This window comes from Octopus bimaculoides, chromosome 11, assembly GCF_046866305.1.
Source record: "Octopus bimaculoides isolate indiv1 chromosome 11, ASM4686630v1, whole genome shotgun sequence".
Taxonomy (NCBI): Eukaryota; Metazoa; Mollusca; class Cephalopoda; order Octopoda; family Octopodidae; genus Octopus; species Octopus bimaculoides.
Genome location: NC_142938.1, coordinates 55,191,865 through 55,202,669, shown reverse-complemented (window position 1 = coordinate 55,202,669; position 10,805 = coordinate 55,191,865). Strand labels below are relative to the sequence as shown.

The window sequence follows — 10,805 nt, the reverse complement described above, 5'->3', positions numbered from 1 at the left end:
GTCCTTTCATCACTATTCGTGACCGCATCAATGAATGACATGTCCTCTCTGCTACAGGTCTGCTTCAGATCTGCCAGGACGAGGATCGGCTAAAAAGTTCAATGCAATATGACCAAACGAGGTTTATTCGCAACATAGTCCCCCTTGTGGTCCACACACTTCTTCCATCGGTGTTGCAGTGGTTGGATCCCACTGGTGAAGAAACTTTCATCCTGTTGGTCAAAAACGTCTTCAACAGAAGATATGACGTCATCATCATTACAATACTGGTTCCCAGCCGAGTGTTTCTTCATTTTGGGAACAAGCAATAGTCAGAAGGGGCTAAATCAGGAGAATAGGGAGGTTGATCAACCAGATCAAAGCCACAGTCACCCACGACAGTCATTGAAAGCAAGGACTTGTATATTGGAGCATTGTCTTGATGAAACAAAATCTCTTTCGCCAGTTTTCCTGGGCGTTTGGTCTTGATAACCTTTCGTAACTGCTTCAGCAAGTTGGCATAGTACTTACTCTCCATTGATGGTATGGCCCATTTGAAGATAGTCAATAAGCGCAATGTCTTTTGCTTCCTAAAAACCAGAAGCCTTCACCTTCCGTCATATGAAACGATTTTTGCCTTCTTTGGAGCAGTTGAGGAGGGTGTTTCCACTGCATGGATTGTGTCTTTTTCTCTGGCTCAAAGTGATGAACCCAACACTCATCCTAGGTTAGGAAACGTTTAAGGAAACCAGCAGGATGTGCCTCAAACAATGTCAGATTTTCCTGTGATGTTATCAGCCTGGTGCGCTTTTGTTCAGGCGTCAGAAGACATGGCAGCCACCGAGTAGAAAGCTTCGTTATGCCAAGTTTATTGTGCAGAATATTCTCAATTCTCTCACAGAATATGCTAATAGCATTGGCTTGTTGATCTATAATCAATCGCCTGTCATCCATCACCATATGGTGAACACTATCAATGTTTTCCTCGGTGATGGCAGTTGCAGGACGCCAAGACGCAGGGTCATCTTCAAGATTTTCCTTTCTCCTCCTAAATTCAGTTGCCTGCTTTTGTACTGTTGGGGGCTAAATCATTTTTCCGACCTCACGCACTTCTCATGAGGAATTCCGGAAGGAACTTCGTGAAACCACTACTTAGACGCTTCCGAAAAACAGAAAAGCCGTTAGAAAACAGATTATAGCAGCGACTCCATCTAAGAATATCTGAAGAAGGAATTGCATTCCGAAATATCACCGGATAACTAAATTACAACAGGTATATAGTCCATTTTTTGTATTATAGTGCATTGTTGTACCATTCAAAACTTTTTATTCTTTACAATGTACAATGCTTCAAGCGAACTACAATACTCTCCTATTTTTCTGTAAGTATTTCATAACACTACGATGCCAAATTTTGTCCAAGAGAAGTCACTATTAGCTACTTTTGAAGTCTTCTTTGAACAGTCAGATAGTTTACCTGGAAAGAAACAATGCAGTTATTAATAAGACGAGTTGAAACTAAAGCATGCAATATTTCACGGCTCTAGCGTCACTATTTCATAGTCAGCTTGTGAATTTTTCAGCCCACTCTCGTAAGTCTAATTCCTATTTTATTGTTATAACGACCATCCTGAAATACAACAAATTCTGCTTCGACATTTCAACACAGTAGTTCATAGCAAGAATCTTGCAAGCCAAATATATAAACGAAATATTTCTCTGTCTTATTTAGCTTCGTCTTTCTTATTTATACTTTATCTTTTTCTTGTTTATACTGTTGCCTATCGTTTCTTCTATCCCACTTTAATGGACGACCATATGTGTGCGAGTGTGTGTGGCTTATACCACCACTTATCCGGGTGAAAGATCTCGGTCGAAGACCGCTTGAACAATTGCTACGGACATTTTTTCGGACTGAGACGAATAGCTTTCCAATATTCGATACTTCGTTTGAACAACTGTTCAAATTTTACCCGCGATTGCTATCATCGATCTCTTAGTACAGTTCTAAGTGAAGATGTTGCCAAGATTATCGAGATAATCGGCTTTGGGAAGAATAGGAATGATCTTCAGTTCTGAGCTCTTCCTTGATCTTTTTTCTTGATGTGCCAATACAGATGTGGAAGTGTCAAAAATATAACCAGATCAATTTATCTTTTATTTGTTTCAGTTATTGAACTGCGGCCATGCTGGTGTACTATCTTGAAAGTCTTAGTCGAATAAATCGACTCCAGAACTTGAGTTTTATTTTTATCAATATGCAGAAAAATAGTTAAAGTAGCCTTGTTATATAATCTACTAAACAGTTTACACAAACACATATACATACTCGTACACACACACACACACACACACACACACACACATATATATATATATATATATATATATGTATCTATATATATATATATGTGCGTGTGTGTGTGTGTGTATGTTCATATCTATGTGTATGCGTAGGTATACGTATATATGAATACATCCCCACTATTAGTACTATTTTGTTAAGCGCATCTAGTAAACAGTATGAACTGTCACTAAAGCGGATACGCACAATGTGTATCACTCCGATATACAGTTTGTAAACATGCTAAGTAAATAAACACGTAGAATCATAATAACGCCTTCAATGAGTTGCTTATTGTCCCAACACAATCCAAAAGAATACATAACATGGTGGCAGCGATAAATGCTTATTGGAAAACGTGCCTTTACAACAAAACAGGAACACAGCAAGCCTGAAATTTAACAAACTGAATATCGCTTCGTCTTCGACACACACGAAAATCCAAAATGGCGGTCCTTGTCGCCGTACAGATGAATCTACGTCCGACCATGAGCTGGGACGCCGATGATATCGTGGAAGCGTTCAAGAAATTCAAACAGAAAAGTCAACTGGCTTTCAAAAGCTTCCTGAAATGTACAACTGCTGATGAAAGGGTAAGCTACATCCTTTTATGGGCGGGAGAGAAGGGTTTAGACCTATTCAATAGTTGGAACATGTCAGAATTGGATTGCAGGAATCCAGACATACTATTAGAGAAATTTGAAAGGTACCTAGAGCCCAGATCAAACCATAGAATTCATAGGTACAAATTCCAGAGCTTGAAACAACAACCACAAGAAACGATTGGCAACTTCCTGTCCAGACTAAAGAATGTTGCCGAGAAATGCATATTCAAAGACAAGGACGAAAGGATTGATGATCAATTCACATGGGGGTGTACTCATAAAGAAGTCCAGAAATCCCTCATAAGTAAGGACGCTCTCCAGTTGATCAAAGCAGTAGACACTACAAGGGCATTCGAAGCCACTACCAAACAAATGGCCTCACTTACTTTGCAAACAAACACAATAAGCAGCAGTGTAGATACTGTATCTAAACATAGGATGAAGCATAACCACAAACAGAGAATATGCCAGTATTGTGGTACCGAGCATGAGTTCAATGACCGGAGGAAATGTCCTGCATTTGGTACACACTGCAAAGCATGTGGAAAGCCCAACCACTGGAAAAAAATGTGTAGACTAACAAAATCTCACAAATACAAGCCCCCGATTTTCAAAGAGGAGCGGAAAGAGAAAATAAAGTGACGTACATGCCCAACAACAGGAAGAAAACACCTCAGGAGAGGAATTCTTGGCAGTCGGTACAATAAATGTACATGAGATGAGAAATGGTAACCGTAAAAAAAAAATACCAAATAACAGTCGACCCCAATGCCAAACCAATTGTTCACCCACCTCGCCGCGTTCTGCTAGAATTAAGACAGAAGCTGAAGGCAGAGTTGGACAGAATGAACAAAAAAGCGAATAATTACCAAAGTGATACGACCAACTGACTGGGTGAATTCAACAGTAATTAAAGAAAAACCCAATGGTACCCTACGAATATGCCTCGACCCAGGGATCTGAACAAGGCATTAACACGAGATTATTATCCAATTCCAAACCTCGAAGAAATCACACCATCATTAGCTGGATCTAAGATATTCAGCAAACTGGATGCCAGTAATGGGTACTGGAATGTAAAGATAGACAAACAATCATCTATGCTCACTACTTTCAACACACCATTTGGCAGATACCGATTCAATCGACTCCCATTTGGATTGAAGGTGAGCCAAGATGTCTTCCAGCGCCAAGCAGATGAGACCTTCCAAGGCTGTAAGGGAGCAATTGGGATAGCGGACGATATCCAAGTGCATGGCAAGGATGAATCACACATGACTTCAACTTACGTGAAGCTATGGAGAAAACTCGACAAGCAGGTATCAAACTCAATGCAGACAAATGCAGAGGGAGTGAAACCAGACCCCGCTAAAGTGGAAACCATCAGTGACATCAAAGAACCCATAGATAAGAAAGAACTCATAAGCTTCTTGGAACTCATCCACTATATGGAAGCCTTCTTACCTAACCTGGCCGATTACACTGCAAATCTCCGAGAGCTAATGAAAGATGACATAGAGTTTTATCGGTGTGCTTCACACACACAGGATTTTAACGCAATCAAAAAGCTCATCAGTAAGGAGACAACTCTGCAGTACTATGACAGACGCAAACTAGTAACTCTCCAAGTCGATGCTTCTATGAGAGGGGTTGGCACAGCATTGATACAAGAAGATAGACCTATTGCATATGCCTCAAAAGCTCTCTAACCCACAGATATAAGGTATGCAAACATAAAAGTTAAGTTAAAAATATGCATCTACGGACCGTTTGTAAGGTGTTGTAAGGTGTTGTGTCCAGTTGTTTTACTTGTATATTGTATTATATCACTCTAAACTTTTTATGTTCTCTATATTTTTTTCCTTCCTCTCTATATGTAAAACAATCATCCTGATGAAGGGAGTGTCTAATCTCTAATATGAGTACAACACCATATTAATAGACACATCTCAGAAACGGTCCGTAGATGCATATTTTTAACTTAACTTTTATATTATATGTTTCTTTCTTTTTTTTTTTAATCCTGTCCTAATGTACACGTTTTTAATATGATACATGTAAATTTGTAACTTCATCATGCCGTATATATTTACCCATTATATGTTATATCGTAATGTATGTTTGCACATCGTAGTGTTTTAACTTTAATTTGTCATATTTTTATACAACTTAGAAATCATGCATATTTATAAATATTCTTTTAATAAATATTTTAAACATTCATGATATTTCTAAAGTTTTTATCGTTGTATTTGCTGGTCTTTTTACCGTACCTTTTAGACACTTTAGAGACTGAATACTATAAATTCATTTATTGATTCTTGAAGGAATTGAACACACATATTGTATCTTGCGTTGGACATATGGTATTATTCCTGTGATTTTCCACCCTTATGTATCCATTTTTACTATAAGATGAATTCTAGCTCATGCTGAGCACTTCAACTCTGGCCCGTCTTTATGTATTGTTATATTAACAATACATAATTATACAAAAATTACTGTTTATATATATATATCATTGAAATATATATATCATATATATATATATATATATATATATATATATATATATATATATATATATATCAAATGGATGTGTTATAAAACTATTCCGCACATACAATAACAGCCATACCAACAATCCAATATACTTCTATCATCAGCTGCACCACGGATATCACTATGGCTTCGACACCTAAGCAGTACCATTCAATCCGGTGGTGTCAACAGCACTAAAATAAGTGTTGTTTGGGAACAAACATACCTTAGATATGACCACATTCATTCAATCTTAATTCTAGGAAGGATTAAACACTAACACTATTAATTAAACTACAACAAAGAAACACATTTACCCTATGTACAACAGTATCGGTAAATAAATTCAAAAAGTAAACCTATAACTAACTCCTAAATTATTTAACTAAATAGCGACCAAGCCCTTGATGTCCATACAGATAATATTCCCACCAGTCTTCCATAGTTATTAATATAACAGTGAAAGCTTTTATATTCTATTCTCTCCAAAACAAAACAAACTCGATTGAACATAACTAAAGATATAACTAATTCCGAGTGAATTACACTATTTCATAATCCAAAAGTTAATAATTAAAATACTACATACGTATTAAATATTCGTTATCCTTACAAGCTTTAATGTTAAACTTATACCAGTAACTTAATAGATAATACTAAAATATCCTTATAAATAGGAACTAATGAAAGAATACCTGTAATTAACAATTATAATAAAAACCTTGTTACGGTTAAAGCTAAATATAAAACTGTTTAAAAGATAATATAAAATGCAAAGCATTATCACTTACATGTTATCTGGACCCACGATATATAAATATGTACTCAAACATGACAGAAATAAATAGACACCCTTATAATCATTAAAATTTATTTAAATCTGAAATTATACATTCAGATTATTTATTAATTGTTATAATGTAAATATCTAATATTTAGTTGACATGCCCTTTGCATTTTTCAATGCAAGGACCCTATTAAGCATGTTTACTGATCAGATGAATATTCTCTTGCGGAATTTCTAGCCAAGTTTCATGCAGTAATCTCAAGATATCTGGCTTTGAAGATGCTTTCTTGTTCTTTTTATGAAGTGTCATGTCCATTATGTCCCAGAGATAGGGTTCATATCTGGTGATTGGCTTGGCCATGGAAGCTTTTTAACGCCATTCTCATCCAACAAATCTTGGGTCATTTTAGCCGTGTGACATAAATAGTCTTCTTAAATCATTTCACCACTGGAGAAGATTGGAAGGAGTCCTTTTTGCAATATGGACACATATTTATCTAAGTTTATATTTCTCTCACGCTCCACCAGCTCTGAATTCTTTCCTGATGAGAAGATAACATATAAATGGATGTGTTATAAAATTATTGCATTTACACCGTTTATTCCTTTGGAATAAAGCCAATGTTGTCTTCGAAACATATGTCAAAAGTAAAAGAATTTGAATAACATCTGCGTTTAACTCCATTTATTTACTTATATATATATACATATATATATATATATATATATATATATATATATATATATATATATATATATATCCTTTTCTACTGTAGGTACGACGCCCGAAATTTGGGGGGAGGGGGCCTGTCGATTACATCGACACCAGTACACAACTGGTACTTAATTTATCGACCCCGAAAGGATGAAAGGCAAAGTCGACCTCGGTGGAATTTGAATTCAGAACGTAAAGACAGACGAAATACCGCTAACCATTTCGCCCGGCTTGCTAACGTTTCTGCCAGCTTGCCTTATATATATATATATATATAATATATATATATATATATAATCAATGTTAATTCTCTAAATGAAGTATTAACAGTAACTGCACGATAAAGTGTAGTATATTGCCACTTAAGTGTGGTTGACCCCTAGGGGTGGATGTTACTGTTGCTTTTAGCCCCAGGAGGACATCTCCTCCAGCTGGCTTATCGACACACGACTGTGTCCTGTTTGCCAAGGGTAGTTATCCCTCTCACCAACATCTGCAGCACGAACGGATCCGGATTTCAGGGTTATTTCCCTTCGTCGGCGTCCGATAGCCGCTGACCTTGGTGAGAGAGACAAAAACCTGGCAATCTTATATCTTCTTTTCAAGTGAAATTCTTCACTGATATCGAAAAGGTGAAAACAAGCAATGTTAATTCTCTAAATGAAGTATTAACAGTAACTGCACGATAAAGTGTAGTATATTGCCACTTAAGTGTGGCTGACCCCTAGGGGTGGATGTTACTGTTGCTTTTAGCCCCAGGAGGACGTTCGTGCTGCAGATGTTGGTGAGAGGGATAACTACCCTTGGCAAACAGGACACAGTCGTGTGTCGATAAGCCAGCTGGAGGAGATGTCCTCCTGGGGCTAAAAGCAACAGTAACATCCACCCCTAGGGGTCAGCCACACTTAAGTGGCAATATACTACACTATATATATATATATATATATATATATATATATATATATATATATATATATATATATATATATATATATATATATATATAATTTATAAATATATGCATATATACATACATATATGTACGTACCCACATATATATGTATATATACACGCATATATGGGTACAGGACATCAAAAATCGTTAAACATAATGAGAAACAAAAACACAAAAACGAAAACATGGAAAACGAACTTTTTTTCGAATAACGAAAAAAACAAACAGAGAAACGAGACCTGCAACATAAAGAATATACCCCTTCTTCAGCTGTCCCTGTTTCATCTACTCTGCATTTCGAAGGTAAGGACAATACGCGACTTCGTTGAAACAGTCCTTCCCGCAAAGCAAATTAAATAAAATTTGGGATTTTTTGCGGAGAGTGAAAGTATTAACAAGAACAGAACAGTGACAACAAGACAATAAAAACCAACGGTGGGGGCTGTTGAGCCAAGACGATGGAGAAATTATTATGAACGCAAGGAGAACGAGCCATGAGAGGAGACAGGTGAAGAGGAGAAGAGAAGAATGGGGAAGGGGCGGGAGAAAAAAACAGAAAGGATGAAGAACAAGAGAGAGACAGATAGACAGAAAAGAGATAGTAGAGACAGAGAAGAGTGCGCATCGTAGTTATTAAGACAAAACTTACTTGGAAAAAAGTATATATATATATGCGGGAGTGGCTGTGTGGTAAGTAGCTTGCTTACCAATCACATGGTTCCGGGTTGGCACCTTGGGCAAGTGTCTTCTACTATAGCCTCGGGCCAACCAAAGCCTTGTGAGTGGATTTGGTAGACGGAAACTGAAAGAAGCCCGTCGTATATATGTATATGTATACATATATATGTGTGTGTTTGTGTGTCTGTGTTCGTCTCCCCAACATCGCTTGACAACCGATGCTGGTGTGTTTACGTCCCCGTAACTTAGCGGTTCGGCAAAAGAGATCGATGAAATAATAAGCCCTGGGGTTGATTTGCTCAACTAAAGGCAGTGCTCCAGCATGGCCGCAGTCAAATGACTGAAACAAGTAAAAGAGTTATATATATATATATATATATATATATATATATATATATATATATATATATATATATATATATATGCATGTATGTATGTATGTATGTATATATCATTGTGAATAAAGTACTAGTGTGACAAACGGGTGCCAAAAAATGTTATGGATGTTTTCAATATCGTTTCATGAAAAAGCAAAACACCTAACGAAAATAAATTATGCTATTAACGTTTACAAAATTGTCAGAAAAGATATTTAAATAGCAGACCTTATTTCAGCAGAATATAACATCAACGAAGAAAAAGCTTGTACAAATTGCATCCATTAAATAGTTGATACTAAAGAAAGAAGATTACTGATGATAAGTGCAAGAGGTTCAAAACGAAGTCACATAAGGTTGTTTTAGATGCACTATTGTATTTAGACCTAGTGTGCCACAGCTGCAGATGTACCTTCTTGGATCAATTCGCATAATTCCTGTCATTGCCCATATTTTCATTCGATTTTGTTCACGAACTCGTATAAACTATTGAATTTCAATAGGAAGTACGGACGATATTTCAAAAGCGCCAACTGTGAAACATGTGAAACAGTTCCAAATATTGATAAAGAAAAATGTAAACAGAGCGAATTGAAAAAATCAATCAAGACATACGTTTGAGTCTAGATTACATATATTGTTTGTACCTAAACATATATTGCTTCCCTAAAATTAAATCTCTCTAAACATGTAAAAACATATATGTATTGACGTCAGCAACATGACCCCAAAAGAAGCTGGTTGTAATAAACTCGTTTACATATTTGACAAAACATGAGGTGCTATAAAGCCAAGCGGAAATGTCATAGGTTTCCAGCAAAATCTTTCTAGAAGTCACTTTTCTACATCAAAGTTCCCTACGTTTTCGCGTATAAAAATTTAATCGCAAAAATGGAGCTATAGCTGTAAATACTCATCAAATACACCCAGAATTTATTTGCATACAAGGTCTACAAAAAGGGCTCGATAAATATAAGATCACAGCAATAGTATGTACAAATATAGACTTCAAAGAGAATGAAGCTCAATTTCAATCGAGATCTACATGTTGAACACAAAAGTTAAAAACCAAGAAAAGCGTGATATTCAATCGATAATTATGAACATTTGAACTTCTGATAAAAATGTCTGCCCATGACCTGGATTTCCATTTCATTTAAAACCTCTAATCCTACTAGAAAAGAAACTGACATCACGTCATCTCATATCTTTCCCTGTGGGACCTTACATCCAATGAAAATAAATCGATATTCAATGATTGATTCAAACGCTAAGAAAGTCTCTTCTCTCAACACTCGTGACATTATGACGAAACATAAATCAATATTTATTTTTCTTTTGATGCTAATACGTTGGAATAAAAAAAAAAGGAACACCATAACATTCTATTTAACTTTCTTTTTAAAAAAAAAGCATAAATACACTGGTTAATGGAAAAGAACCGACATTAAATCTATATAATAATCTGTTTGTTCGTTCGCTTGTTATACATTTATTAGTTAGAGAGGTGGAGTAAGAGTGAGAGGGAGTGAAGAAAAAGAGAGGAAGAAGTAACAAAAGGTGACTGATATTAACACACTTAAGCCAAATGGTCATGTGGTCAGCTAAAGGTAGAGGCGAAGAACAAAAGAAAAAGACGACGAGAGAAAGAGGAAGAAAGAAGCGTTAACGACGTGCGGTAAGGTGAGGAAGGAATACTTATTACGTGGTTAAAAAGTTAACTGAAGGGAAAGGTAGATAGGGAAAGGTGGACAGGGGAGGTAGTTATACTGAGAGAGAGAGAGGGGGGGAGAAAGAGAGAGAGGAGGAGGAGAGCGAAAGAGA

The 10,805-nt window shown here is 36.4% G+C and overlaps 1 protein-coding gene across 3 annotated transcripts in view; it reads right to left on the bottom strand.

The window, feature by feature from the left end:
• Positions 1–10,805, bottom strand: part of LOC106869864 (uncharacterized) — an 83,126-nt gene that overhangs the window by 22,217 nt on the left and 50,104 nt on the right. Inside the window, exon 1 of one of the 3 annotated variants that reach the window (XM_089360053.1) lies at positions 9,210–9,341. The exons of the other annotated variants lie outside the window; for them this stretch is intronic. The gene's annotated coding sequence lies outside the window, so the exon portion shown is untranslated. Of the gene's footprint in view, positions 1–9,209; positions 9,342–10,805 lie in introns of those variants that run through there. 3 annotated transcript variants of the gene reach the window in all.